Source organism: Mesoplodon bidens, assembly GCF_964165515.1.
Source record: "Mesoplodon bidens genome assembly, chromosome: 5".
NCBI lineage: Eukaryota > Metazoa > Chordata > Mammalia > Artiodactyla > Ziphiidae > Mesoplodon > Mesoplodon bidens.
The window spans coordinates 85610891-85636796 of NC_138161.1; the positions used below are offsets into that span (position 1 = coordinate 85610891).

A 25906-nucleotide genomic window follows, 5' to 3' on the forward strand; every position below is an offset into this window, starting at 1 on the left:
TCATTAATTAGTTAATCCACCAGAGTCCTCAGGAGAGCAGTAAACTTTATTAATCCCCTATTTGAAGGTGAGGAAACTGAGACATGGGGCAATAAAGTCATTTAACCTTGTTGTCTTAGCCTCTGATGTTAGCTGTCCCCTTGCTGGCTTGAGCAAGGGAAGAAAGATCACATTGCAGAGAATCTTATCCTAAGGAGATGAGAGCTGGCCAATCATTCCTTGAGCTTAGCTAATCAAGTAAGGGCTGCTAGCTTCCAGAGTTAAAGAATCATTTTCTTTATATCTAAAGATAGACTATTCAAATAAATACAAGAGAAACCATAGAAAATTTTTGGAAAATTTAAATATGGCTATCAGTTTGGTCCTTTCTCAAATTTCTAAACAATTTCTTTATAAATCTATAAAGGTTTATGTGCAGCATAATTCCAATGATAAGTAACATGTATAGATATATATGTGTGTGTAGGTGCATATAAACTTTGGAAAAAAGTATTCCAAGATGTTAGTAATGGCTGTCTCTGGTTCATGGACTCATGGAATGCTTCTCCCAATGCATCTACATGGCTCTCTCATTTTCTCAAAAACTTGTATTTTACCTTTTCACTGAATCTTGTCAGTAACAACCTACTTAAAATTGCAACTTGCCAAGTCTCCTTGAACTTTTGCATTTTTCCAAAGTGCTTACCATATACTCTAGTTATTATTATTATGCCTAATAGTTATTGCCTGTCCTTCCTGCTAGAAGCTAAGCTCCAACAAGGGGAGGATAGCTATTCATTTTTTTCACCAAAGTATCCCCAAACTCCTAGAACAATCAGGACATATAGAAGTTACTCAATAAGTATTTTATTAAATGAATATATAAATGTGAATCATCAATTTTTGTTCTTTATTCATTTTTCTCATATTATACAGTCTGAATTGAGCACGTGTTACTGTATTATTTAGGGGAAATTATCACAGCATTTTTTTTTCTCTTCAATACACAGCAGAACTGAACATATAACAAATACAATTATCATAACTAATGACAAGTGAACTTTTTGCCTTTGAAGTGATCCAAAGCAATCTTGTTTAAAATCAGGAGAGAGGGACTTCCCTGGTAGTACAGTGCTTAGGACTCCACACTTCCACTGCAGGGGGTGCAGGTCCAATCCCAAGTTGGGGAACTAAGATCCCACATGCCATGTGGAACAGTCAATAAATAAATAAATAGATAAATAAAATCAGGGGGAGATAATAGGTTTTTAAGGAAGCTGTCATACTGTTGGGTCCACTTACAAAGGCAGGGACTGGGGTGGGAGGTTGTTCTTGGCTCTCGTGTATTACATGTTCCTCCTTGCATTGTCATCTTCAAAGGATCTGCAGGGCTTGTTCAAGCTGACTGAAAGGGAGTAAGGGTCTTCCAGGTTGCCTGTGGCTGTGGAACTGGCTATGGAACTAGAGTATGTGAACAGCAATGTTCATCAAGATTTTGTAGAGATTAGGGCTATATATGTAGCTGGATTGTGACTTTCTAGGCAATGGGGAAGAGAAGTTGGGGAAACAGAAGGCTGACATTACACGAATGCATTTAATATGGTATGAGCGTGGGTTCCATTCCAATATCTAAGCCTCCTGCTTCAACTGGTTTTTAAACCTAGAGTCAGCCCCTTATTCATTCGCCCCCTAGAGAAGTCATGCCCTAGAAGTCAACACATGGGAGACAATACCATATACACACACCTGGGTAAATTTAATTTACTCTGATAACATTTTCTCAAAGCAACTGCTGAATATACTATATTGGAAAATGCTTCTGAGATTCCCACTGTGAAGGAAAATGAGTTGAAAGTATATGTAAATCAGCAAAATAGAGGTCACCATCATCTCAGGAAAACATATTATTTTTCAGTCAGATAACTTTGTCCAATTCTGATATTTTTGTCTAAACACAAAATGAAATTATGACTCAGACTGGAGCGGGTGAACGGGATCACCATGATTGGCAGCTGAAATCAAGGCAAAAAAAGCTTCCTAAGTGTCATTGCATGATGAAAATCAGACCTGTTGTTCTTCTTTCTCTTTTTAAGAGTGAACTAGCCCAAGTGCTCCTAGAGCCAGACATATCTTTAAAAATCTTGACTCCAGACCTGTGTCTAAATTGCAGATGAATAGTTAATTAAAGACTGCAAATTGTTTCAATGGCACTAATGAACAGTACTCTCCACAATCAACACCAGGCCTTATTTAGCCCATCGGTGATGACTTTTAAGAGCAGAAGAACTGGTTTCTGTACTAATCTGTGAAATAGCAAAAAAAGAGAGAAAGAGAGAAAAAAAACAAAACAAAAAAATGGCGTCTTTGCCTTGTTTTGATTAGTTTGTTGCCTGGGGTATTTTGGACCCCAACTGCAGGCAGACCTGAATGTAGAGGACTCTGGCCCAGCAAGCCTCTTGAGTCCATCTAAGGAGGCCTGTTCAACCTTTGTGTCACCATAAAAAGGACAGATTTTTGTTACAGTAGTTCCACACTGATGGCCTTGAAATTTTGAACACTGGTGGGTCTCTAAGAGCAGGTTAATTGACTTGAAAAGTGCTGAGTACTTAGTATTGTAACATAAGTTGAGGGTAGTGGCTGAGAGCAACAGTTTCACAAGTCAGATCTGGATTCAAATACTGACTTTGCTACTTATTAGCTGTGTGACCCAGAATAAGTCACTTAGCTCCTCCAAGCCTCAGTTTCTTATATAAATGGAGATAAAGTTGCTTATGTCATATAGTGATTTTTATGGAAATGTGAGCTAATTTATGTAAAGTGCTTGGCACAGAGGAAATGATCAACAGATAGTAGCCAGGAATTGTATGAATATCCCAGAAAATTTAATAATTCTGTTATTCAGAGATTCTGCTTAGGACAAGAAGATACTTAACAGCCCAATTTGGTTTGATGTAACTTTCTGTAATTGTCACATGTGTAGGAAAGTTTCACTGTTTTCCCTGTGTTGAAAGCATGCTTTCCTCCAGGTTTCTAATTCCAGTGGTTTCAACGGAGGCTGAAACCTCAGTGGTCCCTGTAGCATCAGCCATCCTTTTCTAGTTCAAAGGGCATCCAACGAAGCAGCACAATTCCTTTTTCTCCACCTTATACATTGCCCGCTCTTATAAAACACACAAATTACAAACCTCCTGGGTGATTATTCTGGCTTACGAAATAAGCAAAGACTGGGAGAACAGGATTCAGGTAAGCATTTGGGGACAGCTTCTCCAGCTCTACACCTCCCAAGCTTCCTTTACAAATTACATCTCATTTCAGATTTTGTGTGTACAACTGCCTCCAAAGATATGTATCAAAATTGCTTCCATTGTTACATCTGTAAAACCACATTTTTAGCAAAAAGCCAACCTCTGTATCCGTGTTTCCAAAGTGACAAGATATGGCATCATGTTGATTTCTTCAGGGAATATTTTTGGAAGTGCTATAAATCCTTAGAGGCTACTCTGTTTCTTTCTTTGCAGCTCATACACACTCACCTGCACACACACACACATGCACACACTTCCAACTCACTTAGGCAACAGCAGAAATCTGGGGCCACCTTGAGATTTATTACAAGTCTTAGCTCCTTTCTTTCTCTCTCATTTTATAAGCCTGCCCTAACGGCCTCTGGGGACCAGATCGTCCATTCTCCTGTGGACCCTGTGAGAATGGAGGTCAGTGCAACAAAAAAACTGGAAACTGTGAGTGTCTTCCTGGTTACACGGGAAAAAACCTGTACCATACGAAAGTCATTAACTTAGGATGACCAACAAAGTTATTAAAATTGTTAACTTTATAAATGCTTTTTAAAAACTGCTCTATGAGCTATGATAGAAGAGAATATGTTTAAATTACCTATTGTATAACAAACATCCCAGTACTTGGTAACAAATCCTGCCAACAGCAATTTATTATTCTTTTGATTCTGTGGATTGATAAGATAGTTCTCCTTCTGGTCTCACCTGGAAACACTAGTGGCTGCTTCTAGCAGGTAGATTAGCTGGGAACTGGGCTTGACAAGGCTTCTTAATCAGGGGAATCTGGCCTTTCCTATACATAGCACTTCCACAAGGTTAGCTTGGGCTTCCTCATTGCATGGCAGTCTCAAGACAGCAATCCAAGAAAGAGCATCCCAAAAGTGGGAAAGCAGAAGGTACAATGCATCAAAAAGCGTACCTTCAGAAGCCACACATAGTTACTTCTGCCACATTCTATTGGTTAAGTCATAAGGACATACAGATTCAAAGGAAGGAGAAAGAGATTCTACCTCCTGATGAGAGGAGTAGCAAAATCTCGTGGCAAAAGACCTGCAAGCTGGGAGATATTGTTGCAGCCATCTTTGGAACCAATCTATCATAACATACTATTTAAAGTTATACTGAAAGGCACTTTAAGAATCTGCTAGACTGTATTTATCATTCTTGTCAGAGAGAGAACAGATTATAGACTGATAAAAAGTGATTAGTTAAACTCAATCTGCTTCAAAGAGCCAGTAGAACTACTTCCTTGCTACCTCTTTTTCTGCTTGTGATTCTTACATAACCTCTGTTAACTCTGACTGTATTGCATTCTCTACTCCATCCACGTTGAAACAGAGTAACCTGAGAACAGCTGTGGGCTGGATGGTAATGATGGTATTTTTACATTACTATTTCAAATGTGTCTGATAAAGGTTAGTGAAAGTCTGTTGTTTGGATTGTCTATGATGTTATGAGGTGCGAACAGTGATCTGAATTAGCTTCCAGTGCTTAGAACTTTCTATAAACCAACAAGCAAATAAACCCAGAAACTTAAACATAAATATAAAAAGTAACACCAGGATAGTATTTAGCACTTAGCCAATCATCTGATCATTTGGGAAAATGCATTACTGCTCCTAAGGATAACCCTCAAGCAAGAGTGATAGGACAAGGTCGTTGCCTGACGATTTTTCTGGATATAACTAGATCAGTTTAGGACTGTCATTCTGGCACTGTTGACAGGCCTTTCAACAGTATAAAAGTTTGCTGGTGCAGCAATTGGCTATCCCTAACCTACTTGTTTGCTTTAAAAAAAAGCTTAAAGGTAAGAATTTACATATTCAAAAGGTAGTTACTTGCTATTTCCACAGTGAAGTGACATTTTCTCTTGTCTAACTCAATTTTAATGGAACAATTATTAAGCAGATAGTGATATATCTGTTCCAATTGTCAGGTGATATAAATACACTATTTAGAAACAAGTGGAGAGATAAACTGCTCATTCTTTAAAATATTAATTTTAATAGTTATGTTACAACTCTTCCAGTCTAAGATTTCAAAACCCAGGAGAATATATCATGATAATCCTGAGTGATTTTGGGTGACAATTCTAATTGTATTGTCAATCTGATACATGAGATAATGTATTGAATTGGATAGGCAAAAATATTCCCCAGCTTCTAGTACCGTTCAACTTTAGTGTTATATGCTATCATCTGATTTCACAAACAAAGGTACAAACACAAATTATATAATCATCATAATAGGATATTTAGGAAAATAAATGGAACAAAAGGATAGGACTCATTAAAAATGCTTCATGTATACTCCACAAGGAATGTGTGTGCCATTTAAAAAGGGGCTTATGTTTGAAGAAAAGTATACAACATTTTTCTAAATACCCTGTAAATGGTGCTTACAGAATTTTAAAACAGTTATTCTGCATAATGAACTTAAAAATACTTATAGGCTATACAAAGTAATATGTTTTAGAGGCAGGAGAGATGAAAAAGCTATTTCTAAAGATATTGGCTTTATATAAATTCCAACTTTTGGAAGTTATAAATACAAATACTTGGGCAAAATAATTCTTTTTTAAAAAGGGTTTTATTTCACTGTGTGAAAACTCTCCGGATTATGGTAGATTGTATTTTTTTCTCTCTGCTTCCTAGACAGTATCGGGGTTGAGGGCCGCTGTGGCTGCATGGACACTCATACCCTTGATGAGAATGTTATCGTCTCTGAGAAAGTTTAGCCTCATATATCAGGCCTTTTATCAAATAATCTCAGAAGTGATCCCAACTTTTTCTTTATCCCGGAATTATTTATAATAGTCAAAGTACAAAATAAAAATAACCTAAATATCCACCAGAAGGAGAAAAAGTAAACAAATCATATAACACATCAGTGGACTATTCTGAGGCCATTAAGATTCATGTTTTTTTTTTTTTTTTTTTTTTTTTTAATTTTTTAATTAGTTTCTGCTTTATAACAAAGTGAATCAGTCATACATATACATCTGTTCCCACATCCCTTCCCTCATGCATCTCCCTCCCTCCCACCCTCCCCATCCCACCCCTCCAGGCGGTCACAAAGCACCGAGCTGATCTCCCTGTGCTCTGTGGCTGCTTCCCACTATCTATCTACCTTACGTTTGGTAGTGTATATATGTCCATGCCTCTCTTTCGCTTTGTCACAGCTTACCCTTCCCCCTCCCCATATCCTCAAGTCCATTCTCAAGTAGGTCTGTGTCTTTATTCCTGTTTTGCCCCTAGGTCCTTCATGACTTTTTTTTTTTTTTTTAAATTCCGTATATATGTGTTAGCATACGGTATTTGTCTTTCTCTTTCTGACTTACTTCACTCTGTATGACAGACTCTAGGTCTATCCACCTCATTACAAATAGCTCAATTTCGTTTCTTTTTATGGCTGAGTAATATTCCATTGTATATATGTGCCACATCTTCTTTATCCATTCGTCCGATGATGGACATTTAGGTTGTTTCCAGCTCCGGGCTATTGTGAATAGAGCTGCAATGAACATTTTGGTACATGTCTCTTTTGGAATTATGGTTTTCTCAGGGTATATGCCTAGTAGTGGGATTGCTGGGTCATATGGTAGTTCTATTTTTAGTTTTTTAAGGAACCTCCATACTGTTCTCCATAGTGGCTGTACCAATTCACATTCCCACCAGCAGTGCAAGAGTGTTCCCTTTTTTCCACACCCTCTCCAGCATTTATTGTTTCTAGATTTCTTGATGATGGCCATTCTGACTGGTGTGAGATGATATCTCATTGTAGCTTTGATATGCATTTCTCTAATGATTAATGATGTTGAGCATTCTTTCATGTGTTTGTTGGCAGTCTGTATATCTTCTTTGGAGAAATGCCTATTTAAGTCTTCTGCCCATTTTTGGATTGGGTTGTTTGTTTTTTTGCTATTGAGCTGCATGAGCTGTTTATAAATTTTGGAGATTAATCCTTTGTCAGTTGCTTCATTTGCAAATATTTTCTCCCATTCTGAGGGTTGTCTTTTGGTCTTGTTTATGGTTTCCTTTGCTGTGCAAAAGCTTTGAAGTTTCATTAGGTCCCATTTGTTTATCTTTGTTTTTATTTCCATTTCTCTAGGAGGTGGGTCAAAAAGGATCTTGCTGTGATTTATGTCATAGAGTGTTCTACCTATGTTTTCCTCTAAGAGTTTGATAGTTTCTGGCCTTACATTTAAGTCTTTAATCCATTTTGAGCTTATTTTTGTGTATGGTGTTAGGGAATGATCTAATCTCAAACTTTTACATGTCCCTGTCCAGTTTTCCCAGCACCACTTATTGAAGAGGCTATCCTTTCTCCACTGTACATTCCTGGCTCCTTTATCAAAGATAAGTTGGCCATATGTGCGTGGGTTTACCTCTGGGCTTTCTATCCTGATCCACTGATCTATCTTTCTGTTTTTATGCCAGTACCACACTGTCTTGATTACTGTAGCTTTGTAGTATAGTCTGAAGTCAGGGAGCCTGATTCCTCCAGCTCCGTTTTTCGTTCTCAAGATTGCTTTGGCTATTCGGGGTCTTTTGTTTTTCCAAACAAATTTTGAAATTTTTTGTTCTAGTTCTGTGAAAAATGCCAGTGGTAGTTTGATAGGGATTGCATTGAATCTGTAGATTGCTTTGGGTAGTAGAGTCATTTTCACAATATTGATTCTTCCAATCCAGGAGCATGGTCTATCTCTCCATCTATTTGTATCATCTTTAATTTCTTTCATCAGTGTCTTATAATTTTCTGCATACAGGTCTTTTGTCTCCTTAGGTAGGTTTATTCCTAGATATTTTATTCTTTTTGTTGCAATGGTAAATGGGAGTGTTTTCTTGATTTCATTTTCAGATTTTTCATCATTAGTGTACAGGAATGCCAGAGATTTCTGTACATTAATTTTGTATCCTGCTACTTTACCAAATTCATTGATTAGTTCTAGTAGTTTTTCGGTAGCATCTTTAGGATTCTCTATGTATAGTATCATGTCATCTGCAAACAGTGACAGCTTTACTTCTTCTTTTCCAATTTGGATTCCTTTTATTTCCTTTTCTTCTCTGATTGCTGTGGCTAAAACTTCCAAAACTATGTTGAATAAGAGTGGTGAGAGTGGGCAGCCTTGTCTTGTTCCTGATCTTAGTGGAAATGGTTTCAGTTTTTCACCATTGAGGACAATGTTGGCTGTGGGTTTGTCATATATGGCCTTTATGATGTTGAGGAAAGTTCCCTCTATGCCTACTTTCTGCAGGGTTTTTATCATAAATGGGTGTTGAATTTTGTCGAAAGCTTTCTCTGCATCTATTGAGATGATCATATGGTTTTTCTCCTTCAACTTGTTAATATGGTGTATCACATTGATTGATTTGCGTATATTGAAGAATCCTTGCATTCCTGGAATAAACCCCACTTGATCATGGTGTATGATCCTTTTAATGTGCTGTTGGATTCTGTTTGCTAGTATTTTGTTGAGGATTTTTGCATCTATGTTCATCAGTGATATTGGCCTGTAGTTTTCTTTCTTTGTGACATCCTTGCCTGGTTTTGGTATCAAGGTGATGGTGGCCTCGTAGAATGAGTTTGGGAGTGTTCCTTCCTCTGATATTGTTTGGAAGAGTTTGAGAAGGATGGGTGTTAGCTCTTCTCTAAATGTTTGATAGAATTCGCCTGTGAAGCCATCTGGTCCTGGGCTTTTGTTTGATGGAAGATTTTTAATCACAGTTTCAATTTCAGTGCTTGTGATTGGTCTATTCATATTTTCTATTTCTTCCTGAGTCAGTCTTGGCAGGTTGTGCATTTCTAAGAATTTGTCCATCTCTTCTAGGTTGTCCATTTTATGGGCATAGAGTTGCTTGTAGTAATCTCTCATGATCTTTTGTATTTCTGCAGTGTCAGTTGTTACTTCTCCTTTTTCATTTCTAATTCTATTGATTTGAGTCTTCTCCCTTCTTTTCTTGATGAGTCTGGCTAATGGTTTATCAATTTTGTTTATCTTCTCAAAGAACCAGCTTTTAGTTTTATTGATCTTTGCTATCATTTCCTTCATTTCTTTTTCATTTATTTCTGATCTGATTTTTATGATTTCTTTCCTTCTGCTAACTTTGGGGTGTTTTTGTTCTTCTTTCTCTAATTGCTTTAGGTGCAAGGTTAGGTTGTTTATTCGAGATGTTTCCTGTTTCTTAAGGTGGGATTGTATTGCTATAAACTTCCCTCTTAGAACTGCTTTTGCTGCATCCCATAGGTTTTGGGTCGTCGTGTCTCCATTGTCATTTGTTTCTAGGTATTTTTTAATTTCCTCTTTGATTTCTTCAGTGATCACTTCGTTATTAAGTAGTGTATTGTTTAGCCTCCATGTGTTTGTATTTTTTACAGCTCTTTTCCTGTAATTGATATCTAGTCTCATAGCATTGTGGTCAGAAAAGACACTTGATACAATTTCAATTTTCTTAAATTTACCAAGGCTTGATTTGTGACCCAAGATATGATCTATCCTGGAGAATGTTCCATGAGCACTTGAGAAAAATGTGTATTCTGTTGTTTTTGGATGGAATGTCCTATAAATATCAATTAAGTCCATCTTGTTTAATGTATCATTTAAAGCTTGTGTTTCCTTATTTATTTTCATTTTGGAAGATCTGTCCATTGGTGAAAGTGGGGTGTTAAAGTCCCCTACTATGATTGTGTTACTGTCGATTTCTCCTTTTATGGCTGTTAGTATTTGCCTTATGTATTGAGGTGCTCCTATGTTTGGTGCATAAATATTTACAATTGTTATATCTTCTTCTTGGATCGATCCCTTGATCATTATGTAGTGTCCTTCTTTGTCTCTTCTAGTAGTCTTTATTTTAAAGTCTATTTTGTCTGATATGAGAATTGCTACTCCAGCTTTCTTTTGGTTTCCATTTGCATGGAATATCTTTTTCCATCCCCTTACTTTCAGTCTGTATGTGTCTCTAGGTCTGAAGTGGGTCTCTTGTAGACAGCATATATATGGGTCTTGTTTTTGTATCCATTCAGCCAATCTGTGTCTTTTGGTGGGAGCATTTAGTCCATTTACATTTAAGGTAATTATCGATATGTATGTTCCTGTTCCCATTTTCTTAATTGTTTTGGGTTCGTTATTGTAGGTCTTTTCCTTCTGTTGTGTTTCTTGCCTAGAGAAGTTCCTTTAGCATTTGTTGTAAAGCTGGTTTGGTGGTGCTGAACTCTCTCAGCTTTTGCTTGTCTGTAAACGTTTTAATTTCTCCATCAAATCTGAATGAGATCCTTGCTGGGTAGAGTAATCTTGGTTGCAGGTTTTTCTCCTTCATCACTTTAATTATGTCCTGCCACTCCCTTCTGGCTTGTAGAGTTTCTGCTGAGAGATCAGCTGTTATCCTGATGGGGATTCCCTTGTGTGTTATTTGTTGTTTTTCCCTTGCTGCTTTTAATATGATTTCTTTGTGTTTAATTTTTGTCAGTTTGATTAATATGTGTCTTGGCGTATTTCTCCTTGGATTTATTCTGTATGGGACTCTCTGTGCCTCCTGGACTTGATTAACTATTTCCTTTCCCATATTAGGGAAGTTTTCAACTATAATCTCTTCAAATATTTTCTCAGTCCCTTTCTTTTTCTCTTCTTCTTCTGGAACCCCTATAATTCGAATGTTGGTGCGTTTAATGTTGTCCCAGAGGTCTCTGAGACTGTCCTCTGTTCTTTTCATTCTTTTTTCTTTATTTTGCTCTGCAGCAGTTATTTCCACTATTTTATCTTCCACCTCACTTATCCGTTCTTCTGCCTCAGTTATTCTGCTATTGATCCCATCTAGAGTATTTTTTATTTCATGCATTGTGTTTTTAATCGATGCTTGATTCATCTTTAGTTCTTCTAGGTCCTTGTTAACTGTTTCTTGCATTTTGTCTATTCTATTCCCAAGATTTTGGATCTGGGAGATAGAATCTTGGATCATCTTTACCATCATTATTCTGAATTCTTTTTCAGGTAGACTGCCTATTACATCTTCATTTGTTAGGTCTGGTGGGTTTTTATCTTGTTCCTTCTCCTGCTGTGTGTTTTTCTGTCTTCTCATTTTGCTTATGTTACTGTGTTTGGGGTCTCCTTTTTGCAGGCTGCAGGTTCGTAGTTCCCGTTGTTTTTGGTGTCTGTCCCCAGTGGCTAAGGTTGGTTTAGTGGGTTGTGTAGGCTTCCTGGTGGAAGGTACTAGTGCCTGTGTTCTGGTGAATGAGGCTGGATCTTGTCTTTCTGGTGGGCAGGTCCACGTCTGGTGGTGTGTTTTGGGGTGTCTGCGGACTTTTTATGATTTTAGGCCACCTCTCTGCTAATGGGTGGCGTTGTGTTTCTGTCTTGCTAGTTGTTTGGCATAGGGTGTCCAGCACTGTAGATTGCTGGTCGTTGAGTGAAGCTGGGTGCTGGTGTTGAGATGGAGATCTCTGGAAGATTTTCGCCGTTTGATATTATGTGGAGCTGGGAGGTCTCTTGTGGACCAGTGTCCTGAAGTTGGCTCTCCCACCTCAGAGGCACAGCACTGACTCCTGGCTCCTCAATTTGGGATGATTTGTTGTCTATTCATGTATTCCACAGATGCAGGGTACATCAAGTTGATCGTGGAGCTTTAATCCGCTGCTTCTGAGGCTGCTGGAGAGGTTTCCCTTTCTCTTCTTTGTTCTCACAGCTCCTGGGTCTCAGCTTTGGATTTGGCCCCGCCTCTGCGTGTAGGTCGCCGCAGGGCGTCTGTTCTTTGCTCAGACAGGACAGGGTTAAAGGAGCAGCCTCTTCGGGGACTCTGGCTCACTCAGGCCGGGCGGGAGGGAGGGGCACGGAGTGCGGGACGAGCCTTTTGGGAGGTCTGGGGTCTTCTGCCAGCATTCAGTAGGTGTTCTGTAGGAGTTGTTCCACGTGTAGCTGTATTTCTGGTGTATCCGTGGGGAGGAAGGTGATCTCCGCGTCTTACTCTTCCGCCATCTTACCCGGAAGTCCAAGATTCATGTTTTGGAAGAATGTGTAATGTCAGGAGAATTGACATTAAATTGACATTAAAAGTTGTGTATAGAGAATGCTCGAAATTTGTAAAAACCTGTATGCATGTATGTATGTGGAAAATTGTAGTAGAAAGGACAGCAGTTGTTAACAGTGGCCATATCTAGACAGCGGGACTATTTGTGAATATTTTTCTCCTTTTTACATTTCTGTCGTTCCCTTATGTACTACTTTACTATTTTTCTCCTTTACAAGGGAGAAAATACATCATCTTCAAACCAATCAGTTACTCAATATCTAAGTAAGATAGTTGTCTGTTCTTAAAGTATTGTCTGGTGTTCTTAACTGTTCCCATACAGTGAAGATGTTTTTTCTTCAGTCTAATTGATCTTGTTGCTCTTTTAATTTAAGACTGTTTTCTCCTGTTTCAGAAGAGGTGGATATTAAGCATAGCTTAGCAGCACTACTAAAATGCTTTAAAAAAAAACGTGATAAATGAAAGAACATAGTAATGTTTCCTCTGGACACTTCATTTCCCTTTTTCCAGAAATCTTATTTTCTATCCCTCAGTCATTGTTATTACTTCTCTGAATTCTGCCATGTTTTTATGGGTGTTTACAAAATAGGCCCCTTCACTATTGAAGGAGAGAAAATTAGAGAGAATAGGGGAGAAGACGTTGGAAGGGAGATACCAATGCCAAATACAACTTTGCTTTAAACATTATATGATCAAACATCATGAAGTGATGAATCATCATGAGGTGATGATGGTCAAACATCATCAAACGTCATGAAAACCCTAATGAACACAAGTGTGAACCTTCTGTAGATAAAAGCTGGTAAATGTTTAACAACTTATTCTCTGAAATAAAAACCCCGGTTTGTATAATTTGACGATTTCCCCTGCAATACTCTCACAGGGGAAATTTCAAGCAACCAATGTGGTGTCAACTGGCTCACAAAATTCCTGAAAATTTAACAGGTTGCAGTTTAACCATTGGCTTTCCAAGCTGGTAGTAACAGCTCCAGTGTACCACTGGCTGGCAAATAATTGTATTCTGAACACTCTTAGGAATCTGAATGATTTCTTAACACTTACTTTCTCTTTTGATATTAAGAGTTGATAACTTTGCAGGTGTTGATTTTACTTTCCTGTTTCTAAACAGGTGACTAATTTGACCTTTTGGGTTGAATTAAATTAACCAACAAATCAACAAACAAATATTTCTGTCTCAGACTAGTCTATTTTATTTTTGAAAGAAAAATCAAATTGATTTTTCTTTCAGCTTAATCAATTTCAGCTTAATTGATTCAACAGTCAAAAAATAGGGACTTCCCTGGTGGTCCAGTGGTTAGGAATCAGTCTTGCAATACAGGGGACGCCGGTTCGACCCTTGGTGGTGGAGCTGGGATCCCACATGCCACGGGGCAACGAAGCCCGGCACTGCAACTGGAGAGCCAGCGTGCCCCAGCTGTGGAGCCCGCGGGCTCTGGAGCCCTTGTGCCACAACTAGAGAAGCCCACGCACTGCAACGAGGAGCCTGCATGCCGCAATGAAAGATCCCATGTGCCACAACTAAGACCTCATGCAGCCAATCAATCAATAAAAATATTTATAAATAAATAAACACAAAAAAGTTGCATTGCTATGTGTGTAGACACATACCCCCTTTCTCTAAGGTTCATGTAGCTGGAGTATTGACTCAGATCTCAAGGGACCCAACGAGCCCTCAAACAACTACTAGGCTGTTTTCCAACTTCCTGTAACACACCTACCCTGAACCATGGCTAGAATTTCCTTTATGACATACTGTTATAAAAAGAGAAAAAGGCAATTATCTAAGGCAGAAAAGAAAAAAGAGTATTTGTAATGTAAAATAAGATAAAACAAACAAAAAACTATTAGTAGAACAATTTTGAGTGTTAAGCATCACCAAGCACAAAGAGGTGAGGTGCAATAATATGCTTCGAACCTCTCTGAAGCAATCCTCAATTTGATTTTTAAAGTTGCTGTAAAATAAATTGATTTAAATAATACATCTCCCATGCTTCCCAGCAGTGAGATGCATATCCTTTACCAATCTGGTTCTCAGCAGGCGGTCCAGCCTGATGAAGCATCAGCAAAATGTCAGCTCCCACAGAGAAGTGCGACAAGAGGCGACACTAAAGCAGTGAAAGGCCTTTCAAAAAGCTATTGTGCAAATTCAGTTTTAAAATAGGGATGTGGTTGAGGACTGATGGTTATGTCATTACCAATTCATTCATCTCCCCATCTTCTGCAGGAATGGAATGGAGTCACGGCTTTACATTGAGGAGTGGTGGGTCTAGGAGCTGTTCTTTCCCCTATTCTTATCAACTTCCATATTGTCCCAGTTAGATTTTTTTTTAAAAAGTTAATCCTGTTATTACTTTATAACGCTCAACAAATTACTGATGCTTTACAAAATTCCATAATTTAAGCTCATCATAATTTTGACTACTCTCACCTGTACCCCACATACCTTCATCATTCTCACAAGCACCCATGTGCTTTTGAAACATGGTGCTAATATTCATTCCTCTTCCCTTAAATCAATTTTTTCTTCCTTCATTTTTGTTGTCTGTTAAACTTCTTCAGGGATTTTTATTTTTCAGTATATGTAAACAAACAAACAAAAACACTAAATCCCATCCTTCTGTAGTATTGCCCGTCGTAGTGTATTATAATTGTCTGTTTACTCATGATTAAAACTATCATTCATTTTTGTATTCCCCAGCTCTTGATTTACAAGGGATGCTCATTAAAAATTTGCTAGATTCAATTAAAGAACATTCTTGACAACTTAGTAGAGCAGTTTGGGATTAAAGTTTCATAGAAATAATCCACCAAGTCAAAAAAAGACATGAGAAACAGAGTTTATGGTACTGAAAAATATTCAGTAGTCTACACTAAATCAGGTTAAATTGCTAGGACTTTTAAGATGACAGCAGTGGTACAAGGAGAAGAAGGGAGGTTTTTGCTATAGCCCAGCACCACAGCTTTGTTGATGCTCAGTTTCTGAAAGCACTTTTCAGAAGGAGCTTTTTCAAAGGTTTTGATGACTAACATCAAACACCAATGAAGTTTTTTATGGTTCTTTAGCTTCTCAAGAGTCTGGATCTATTTTTTCTGTACTCACCTCCAATATATTCAATCCTTTCTTCTGAATAGAACAGAGCCACATTAGAATAGTGAATAAGTGTCTCTGGCTTTTAGTTTTTATAAAAAATAAAAGGAAAGGATTTAACTAGATAATATGTAATATATAATATCTATGTAATAATATATAATCCAATGTGTAGTAACACAGGATGATAATTATAGGTATATGCTGTATAATGATAATAAATTACTCAAAGCTCGTGTTAATTGAGTGCCCATTCTGTGTTCACTGTGCTATGTGTTTTTCATCAATTCACTCACCTAACCCTCAGAACAACTAATTGTGTTTGGTACTCTTACTATTCCCATTTTATGAATGAGGAAGCTGACTCTAGGCAGAACTAAGTAACTTGTCAGGGCTCATATAATTAGTAACTGAGGACTAGATAATCAGTGAAGTTCATACAAACACTAGATATCTATAAAGTGAGACTGTAGTTATCAATATTAAGTAGTATAGCTGCCTGCTTGTAAAAATTTAAAGAAAATAGAGAAAAATTAGATTCCATAGAAAAACCTAAGTAGTCAGGAAGTTTCATTAAGGTTGTTCTTTTTTTGGCCTTGCATTTGTAGGTTGCAAAAAGAGTGACTGACATAGCCAAGAGCATTGTTGAAATGTGAAGAGCTGTAACAGCCTATGCTCAGTTTAATGATGGAGGGAGGATGCTTTTTGTTTGTCTGTATGCAGCTTGTCCAACCTATTTCCACAGCTTAAGCTGCCTGATGCCCCACATTAGTAATGATAGTTCTCAATGGGACCGTGATACCAGCCAGTGTACCTGCCTGTCCAGCTGGACTGAGCCTGCTGACAGATGCTGTAAATCAGAAGCTGATTATAAGTCCTGTTCATCATCTAACATAAATAATGGCCCAAAGAATTTTTCTTTACATTATACATTTGCTGAGTGGTCTCAGTGCTTTTTGTTTTTATAGGGCTGCCCAAACTTAACCATGTTTAACATTCTCTTTGTGTGTTGGTAAATATAGCTGGCTAGCTGCCTACCATAATCCATGATTGCTCTTGCTGCTTTCTTCCAGAGGCCTAAATTGAATATCTGGCAGAGCACAAAATAAATTCTTACTTCTACACAGTGAGTCATCCAGAAGTTCTGCATTCCAGTACACACGCCTTTCATATATATATACACAGACCCTTCGTGCATTATTAGTTTGTTTCATGATCCACTGTGTTTTGGAATTTTTATCTACAGTGGCTGAATATTTAGTTTTACTTGTTGGACATGTATTCATTCTAGTACTGTAATTCCTTAGTACTTAAATATAAGGGTCAGTATGACATACAGAATACTTTATGTTCTAATTTGTTTTTTGATATGACTGTGTCCAGTCATCACTGTTTCCTTCACAAGCAAAGATCTTGTAAGTCCTGTCCTTCTATCTTTCTCCACTTGCAATAGGTATATACTTATTTTGCCTTAGTTTCCTCATCTGTCAAATGTGACTAACAAAGGACCCAGCTTACTAGATTCTTATGAGGATTAAATAGGTTAATACATATTATACCTTTGGAAGGACATTTAGCACATAGTTACACCGGTAAATTATAAGCAAAAACCCTCTCTCTGTAAAGAAAATCTCTACCAATCTTTGAAAATTAGTCTGTAGCATTTGTTATATACCCTCAAAGTGACCGAACATGTACAAATCACAAAACTAGATTAGCACTTCCTCAGGAAGACCTGAATAAATTGTCTAGCACACAGTGACTTGAGGTTTTTTCTGCAAATCTGAGACAACAACAACAAAAACATTCCATTTTGTATCCTGCTATCTAGTCAATATATTTTTAATCCTCATGATAACCTTGTGGGTTAGGGACTATTATTATCATTTTTTCCAGGTACGGAGAGTGAGGCACAGAGAAGCAAAGTAATTTGCCTAAGGCCACATGGTTAGTAAGTGAGGATGTTCGGATTGGAACTCAAGTCACAGGTTTTAGTGAATAGGTATGGAAAATGAAAGATGACTGAAGTTTAAAAATTATTTGATGTATATAGTTTGAGACATGCTGAGCGGAATGTACGTGAACAATACTTTGTTGGAAAGTCACATCCTAAGAACTCAAAGGAAAGATCAGAGCTAGTAGTGTAGAGGTGAGAACCATCAACATAGAGATGGATTGGATGAGGTAACGGAGGAGAAGATGCTAAAGGGGAAAGCCAAGAAAACTGTGAGCAGAAACTCGCTAAATTCTTTACATTTAGGGGGATCCAGAGAAAGAGAAACCAGTGAACAAGATTTACTTAGAGCAGATGTTACAAACTGGCAGCTTTAGAGCTGAATTTGACTTGCAGATGTATTCTGAATGGCAGGCAAATTCCTTTTAAAATATGTGATTCAATATTTTAAAAATCAGAAGATGTAGGAACTCTGGACCCATCTTCCTGTGTGGGAACAAATGGCTCTGTTTAATTAGCTCATACCTATTTATGGGGGACGGGGTGCAGGCACTCTCCCATTGGTCCTAATCCCACCACCCCATGGGGATTCACCTGCAGGGACTCCACCTGCTTTCTCCTGGGGGTTGCCTTTCTGGCTCTCGGGGACCTGCGTTTGTGACTCCTGCTTTTAAAAGATGGAAAAAGGTGGAAAGTAAATAGGAGAACTCAGAGATATAATTCCAGAGAAAGATGACTCTCAAGAAGAAAAAGATAATCACTGTCTCATATGCTGTTTAAAAAGGAAAAGAAAAAAATAGGGGACAAGCTCAGGATTTGTGATTTAGGACTTGGTAGTTTGGGGAAAAAAAAACTTGAAATACAATTTGTATTAAAAATGAATGGTAAATGAGGAAATTAAAATAACACCTGAGCACCTTCCCAGAGAGCTCAACAATGAAGGAAATAAATATTTAGTCCATTTTGTTCTCTGTCAACAGAATGTTTAAAATTTTCTTGCCAGTTCAAGATGTATAATCCCTCCCAGTCATCAACATATATCATTTTCCTGTTGATGATTCTTATTCATTCTCGATCCCTCTCACTCTTGAAGGTCAGGTCCAATGTAGTCATGATAGAAAAGATTCAGAATCCCTGAGAGTTATTAATGTTGAAATGAAATCAAATACCTGGAAATTTGCTCTCATGTGAAACTTGCAAAGAATATATTTAAACATCTATGCTGATGGGTACTTGGAGAAATATGTAACTTTTTAAACTCATTGAATTTTTCTATTGTCAAGTTTTAACTTCTTCTCCCTCTTTCTCCCTCTCTCTCGCATACACAATATTTATATCATGTATCCTGAGACACAATTTTTTGACACTTTAACATCTCTAAAATTAAGGAGTGTCTTACAAACTGATAGCACAGCAATATATAATTATATTGTAACTTTCTAACATAGTCTATTTTCTAGGAACACATTGAAGTCAAGTGTCTGTTACTACATTATGAATAATTTCCATCTCCTGGGCCCAAAAGGAGATAGAATATGGAGGGAAAAATCAAATGTAATATGTGTATTAATTTTCAAGCAGTTTGAAGTGCCTCAATTTTAAATGCCTGCTGGATCATAATAGTTATTTCCAAGTTGGAATAAATAACTGCCTTTTGGCTTCAGAGACAATAGTAAAGCTCAGGCTGAGATATCTGAGTTTGCTTTTATTCTATAATAAAAATGACAGGCCCAAGAAACTAGAAAAAAATCCTTCTGCTATTTTAAGATACTGTCGATCTCACTAACTGTGTTCTTGTGCCATCATTAATCAATTGTCTGAATGTAGAGAAGAAAGGGAAGGAAGCCTGCAGACCACTTAATGTGTCTCACTTTAGCATAGTAGCAAAGAGCTCAGCTTCCTGGATGCTTACCTTTGTGAGAGTCTCCACATAATTCATCTGTTTTGCAAGCTCAGTCTAAAACTTTGCAAATCTTGAGGAAGAAATTCTGTAATATCACTGAAATTGCCTATGTATTCCCACAAGGATAATGTGTGTTAGCTATTACTAGGGAACTATATTTCATTATATTATAGAATCTGAAATACTGCCATTGTATATTTCAACTGTATGTTGCTAAATTTTCATTTAAATTTAAGAAAACACGAAACGATAGTGCCAGCCATACCCATATATAGTATACATAGAAGTGTGCATTTCTGCAGAGAATGTCTATAACTTAAACTATGTGATCCAGCAGTCTGATGTACTTTAATAATCATATCATGATAAAAATTGTTAATTTTATGCTATACAAAGCATTTTTCACCTCTATTATCTTGTTCAAAATTGGAAATTTATCAAGAGGAAACAATGGTGTCTACCTTAATATTACAGTACTGTTGAAATGGTAAAGATGCCAATTCCAGTTATATTTAGTGTCTTAAATTATTATTGCTATCAATCTTGAATTATATGTTCTTTATGGTATCTAATATGAAGTCTTAATAGTGCACTGTCTTGGATCTTATATTCTTTTTTCTCTTTTATTTTAGTTTTTTGAAAATGAAAAGTAAGACAACTCTGGTTGAAAATATATGAAAAGATAGACGACAAATAGTTTTAAGAGTGCCATGCAAATGTTTGCAAAAGCCAGCCTGTGTAAAGTGGCAAATGCCACACACTTAGTATTCAAGTACATTATCCACCTGACAAGATAGTAAAATATCCCACTCATCTGTTCAGGGCTAATTTTTCAAATTTTAATAATTTTATTAGTCCCTAGCAAGGCCTTTTAAAACTTTGCAAAGAATATTAATAACTCATTAAAGATTAATTACATGTCAGCTTTGAGGTCAAAAGTTTGAGTGGTTTTTAGTTATCTGAAATAAAATGCATCTGCTCTGAAAAGGACACAGTATAAATTCTCTGCCTTCTTCTCCAACCTAAAGTTCTTATTTATTAAAACACATACACATAGACTTTAACTCAAGCATGTTTGACAACAATTAAATGAGAAAATTATGGCCATATGCATACTAGTCAAGAAATTTGGTACAGAGGAATGTCCTCTAAGGAAGACAGGTTACCTCTGGAATCTTTTGTAACTAAGTTTGCTAACTGGAGGACCAGTCAGAGATATGACAGTTATGATGAAGTCTTCCTCATGGTCTAAAATCTACGTCTTGTTTTCATGGAGTGTAACCATAGAATTTAGTGGAACAAGAGTTTGGGAATATAAGTGACCAATGAAAAATAGATATCTAAATGGAGAATAGAGGAATTCTGAGATATAAGGTAATCAAAAAGGGAGATGGGGAAGAGAAGAAAGGTCATAGAGGAGTCTGAATTGTTCCGACTTTGCTGTTTTCATAGAGCCAGCAAAAAATGACAAATGTGAAAGGCAGCAAAAAAAGAAAGCATTAAAATTGTTCTAATCAAAACTATTTATTTAAATCATTAATGTATTTAGAAGGTGACTTCTGGTGAATTTTATATCATTTTCTTTTCATTTTCCCCATTTTTAAAATTGGAATAATAATAATACCTTTGGTGAGGGATGCTGTGAGGACCAGCATTATTATAAAAAATCAGCTACATGGTCCTCACATGTGGATCCTCAATAATTAGTAACTCTTATTATGACAGTTAATTTTTTAAGTATCCAGATATCGTTTTCCAAGAACTGTAACTTAAAAAAAAAATCTGGTGAACTGTGCTGTTATTTAGCATGATTATGCAAATTTCTATACTCAGTTTCACTACCAATTCAGGGAAAATGATAGTTTCTTTGACTTTCAAAGGGTGTATTTCTCTCATTGTAGGTGCTTGTTAAGTCCATCCTCAAACCTTCCTGGTTTCCTTTCTTTATAAAATATGCTTTGGGGAAATTATATTCCTTCTTGGACTTCTGTAGCTTAAACGAAAGACTCTGCCAGTCAGCACCACCAGTTTTCCCTTGGTCCTGGCATGCAGAACACGAATTGGTTTCCAAGGCAAAGCGTTCAATAATCTGTATGCAAAGTAGTATTTTTACACAGCTCTGAATGTCATATCCAAATGTAAAGCTGCCTGTTGCCTCAAGTGTGAAATTCACTCTCATTTAAATGTTGTGTTTCTTTGCAACTAGTGATGCTGGTATTTGCAGACTGGGCCATGAAACACATGTGATAGTGGTTAAAAGTAGTAATAAGTGTGACCTCTCCCACTGTTGCTTCTGTCTTCATGAAGAGGGTTTCATGTTGCAGCTACCCGTGGGCCAAAGCAGGAAATCTGCAAGAGTCAAGGAAATAGAAATGTTTATTTATTTTTTTTGTCTTGATGATACTTTACGGTCCCTTCCAAGTTGTAGATTTTTCAATATGTTGTGATCACCAGTGTTTTTAGAGAGCCCATGTTTAAAATTATACGGTTTCTTTTATCATTTGAATTCAAACATGTAGTAGATTGGATACTGGGTTATTTTCAGATGTCTTTGCCTGGGAACAGTCTGCTCAGCAATTAGAGTTTGGTTTTTAGGAAGAAGAATAGTAGGATGTTTGTCTTTGCTCAATCATAGAGGAGCACCCTGGGACCAATGTCCCAGTTGGTACCTGTCCATGATGATTTAAAGATACTAGTCATTTTCTGAGTACATTTCATCTTGAGCTTTTGAGGTTGATTTCAGTTCAAAGTGCCAATTGAGGATGAAAAGGTTACTAGAGAGTTTGCCTATTCATGATGCGACTCACTTTTCATCTGGGTCCCCAGTCACCCCATGCCTAGATCACTTTTAATCTTCCCACTGCCTTCCTGTACTGGCTGCCGCTCCTTTGAACTACCTTTTCTAATGCAGAGGGTCAATGACAAGAGACTAGTGTCTCTGTGGTTAGAAGCAGACCTCCCATTTAGGTAAAGCACTTTATCAGAAATCTGGATTTTTAAAGCCATTAATTGTAGTAATTGTGTGAGGTGCTTTGAACTGTACCTCACATGAGATAGCAAAAATGATAATAGTGGCTATAATCGAGAGTCAGAAAAGGAATGTAAAAAACTTCTTTAGAGAGGGAATTTCTTCACTATAATGTCAGGCATGATTATATAGCTACTTCTGTATAACACATCGCCTTAAATTTAATGTCACAAAGCAATATTTATTATTTCTCAAGAGCCTGTGGATAGACTGGGCAGTCGTGCTGTCTAGGCCAGACTCAGCTGGACTCTCTCACGTGTCTGTGGGCAGCTGGCAGGTCAGCCATGTCTGGCCGGTCCAAAGTGGCTTCTTAGGTCTAATCTCAGAACTGGTGCACCATCACTTCTGCTGCAGTCAGGTGGCCAAAGCAAGTCACAAGGCCAGCCAAGGTCCAAGGGATGGGGAAGTCAGCTCCACCACTGGAAGGGAGGAGCTGAAAGTCACATTGCAAAGGGCAGGGGTTCAGGGCTGGGAGGGAGAACTGGGGACGTTTTTACAATCAGTCGACCACAATTGCTTTCTCAGATTATGAGGGGGCAGTATTGAGAGCCCCTCCTATACCGCATCTCACCAACTCTTTTACTCATGATAATCTCCATAGGTCAAAATTGAGGTGTGAGGTTTTGAATTATCTCTAGCCCTCAATGAAGTTAGCATTTGAGAAAAATAACTAGATAGCTCTATATTGTTGTTTTGTGCTGGTTAATACAGTTCTACAACATTTGGTTTAACACAGATATAATTTCTCTATTTAATGGAGTTTTGATTTTGTTTGTTCTGAAAGTGTTTCTTCTTTTTTCTTTCATATATCTGGGCATATATATGTATATGTGTGTATATATGTGTATGTACATATATGTGCTTTTATATACACATATACATACACACACACACATTTCCTATTCCACTTCTGCCAGCATGCCAGTGTCCTTGTTATTCTTTTGCCCTTTGAGGCACCACCTTGACTTCTGATTACCCTAAAGTTCACTGCCCAGCTGGGGAGATGTTACCTGCTTCACTGGGGCCAAATAGTTACTCTATAGAGAGTGAAGATGTTAATAAGCATGTTTATACATTCCTTCAGGTGATAGTTCTAATAAAAAAATCCATAGGGCTCAGCAATAGGGGGCTTAAAATCTGGCCCATAATTTTGCACCTAGGATAGCTGCATTTATAATCTTCTTTCAGCTGTAGTGTCATCATCTCCATTAAGAATTTAATGAGCACTAACAGGCCTAGCTAATGTACAGAACACAGAGGCAGGCACGTCGCCCCACCCAGCAAGCTGTTGCTTGATTACAGAGTTGCTGGTGTGCATGAGGACCTGGGACCTCCCCATTTTCACTTATTTCATAAATCTAGACACACACCTCACTTTGGGGCTCATATTATTAAGAGGAGACTACAGAGGAAAACTAAATCCCGTTAGGTAAAATAAGTGATATGCCTGCTTCTGTAGCCACCTGTGGTTTATTACTGCTATAAGCTATTTTCAGCAGTACTTATAACAGTGATCATAAGGGACCTTTAAAGACTGCCCAAGAGGGAGGGAGTTTCAGAATAATACAGTTTATAAATCATTCTGCCTACATGTCTTATAACTTCAGGATTCCTTTTGCCTTGCTTTGTTTGTTATGAGTGTATTCGCATGAAAACAGGTTATTTGGATATTTGTCCTCTGAGAACTTTGGCTTATTCTTCCCTCCAAGTCAGAATCACATGTTCTCCATGCTGCAGTCACATCCCCAGCCAGGTGCACATTTATGAACTGTAGTGAGGGACACAAGTAGGAAGAGATAAACTTCTAAGAAAACACTGTGATCTTACTGAAAATCGTTTTGTTTTTTTAACTTTTTTTGTGGTGGGTTTTATCTGAGGATTCAAAGTTGGACTGAGATTTAAGAATGTGTGTGTGTGTGTGTGTGTGTGTGTGTAAGGGGTTGTGTGAGAATGACATCGTATTGTACATCTGGTGCATATATTTTATAGATGTCACCTTTCTGTGTGTAACAGAATCAGTAAAGTATATGTGATTCTTTTTAGTTCAGATCATTTTTATTCTCCAAAGACATTTAAAATACAAGCTTCTATATTCAAGCTTTATGTTTTGTCTACCCTCATTTTGAGGGAAGTTAGAAAAAAGTATCAAAAACCATGCGTGTGCAGTTAAAACTATGGTTTCTATTTAGAATTCAGAAATGTGAGTATGTACCAAGGTGTGCAAAAAACACCTGTACAATTTTATTTCGCATTTTACAAAGTGTTTCTCTGGAATATCTGTTAAAAATACAGATTAATGGCTCTTTGTCAGTCCTGCTGAATCAGACTCTCTGGGAATAGAGATGGTGTATCTCCATTTTTAAGTCAATGCCCTAGATATTCCTTTTTTTTTTAACATCTTTATTAGAGTATAATTGCCTTACAATGGTGTGTCAGTTTCTGCTTTATAACAAAGTGAATCAGTTATACACATACATATGTCCCAATATCTCTTCCCCCTTGCATCTCCCTCCCTCCCAACCTCCCTATCCCACCCCTCTAGGTGGTCACAAAGCACGGAGCTGATCTCCCTGTGCTATGCAGCTGCTTCCCACTAGCTATCTATTTTACGTTTGGTAGTGTATATATGTCCATGCCACTCTCTCACTTTGTCCCAGCTTACCCTTCCCCCTTCCCATATCCTCAAGTCCATTCTCTAGTAGGTCTGTGTCTTTATTTCCGTCTTGCCCCTAGGTTCTTCTGACCATTTTTTTAAATTTAGATTCCATATATATGTGTTAGCATACGGTATTTGTCTTTCTCTTTCTGGATTACTTCACTCTGTAGACAGTCTCTAGGTCCATCCACCTCACTACAAATAACTCAGTTTCGTTCCTTTTTATGGCTGAGTAATATTCCATTGTATATATGTGCCACATCTTCTTTATCCATTCATCTCTTGATGGACACTTAGGTTGCTTCCATGTCCTGGCTATTGTAAATAGAGCTGCAGTGAACATTGTGGTACATGACTCTTTTTGAATTATGGTTTTCTCAGGGCATATGCTCAATAGTGGGATTGCTGGGTCGTATGGTAGTTCTATTTTTAGTTTTTTTTTTTTTTTTTTTTTTCCAGTACGCGGGCCTCTCACTGTTGTGGCCTCTCCCGTTGCAGAGTTCAGGCTCTGGAAGCGCAGGCTCAGTGGCCATGGCTCACGGGCCCAGCCGCTCCGCAGCATGTGGGATCTTCCCGGACCGGGGCATGAACCTGTGTCCCCTGCATCGGCAGGCGGACTCTCAACCACTGCGCCACCAGGGAAGCCCTATTTTTAGTTTTTTAAGGAACCTCCATACTGTTCTCCATAGTGGCTGTACCAATTCACATTCCCACCAACAGTGCAAGAGGGTTCCCTTTTCTCCACACCCTCTCCAGCATTTATTGTTTTTAGATTTTTTGATGATGGCCATTCTGGACGGTGTGAGATGATATCTCATTGTAGTTTTGATTTGCATTTCTCTAATGATTAATGATGTTGAGCATTCTTTCATGTGTTTGTTGGCAACCTGTATCTCTTCTTTGGAGAAATGTCTACTTAGGTCTTCTGCCCATTTTTGGATTGGGTTGTTTGTGTTTTTGA

General features: G+C 37.7%; 1 protein-coding gene across 1 annotated transcript in view; it reads left to right on the forward strand.

The window, feature by feature from the left end:
* The window catches only part of LOC308617943 (EGF-like and EMI domain-containing protein 1), a gene marked incomplete at its 5' end in the record, with an annotated part of 564371 nt that overhangs the window by 509370 nt on the left and 29095 nt on the right, over positions 1-25906 (forward strand).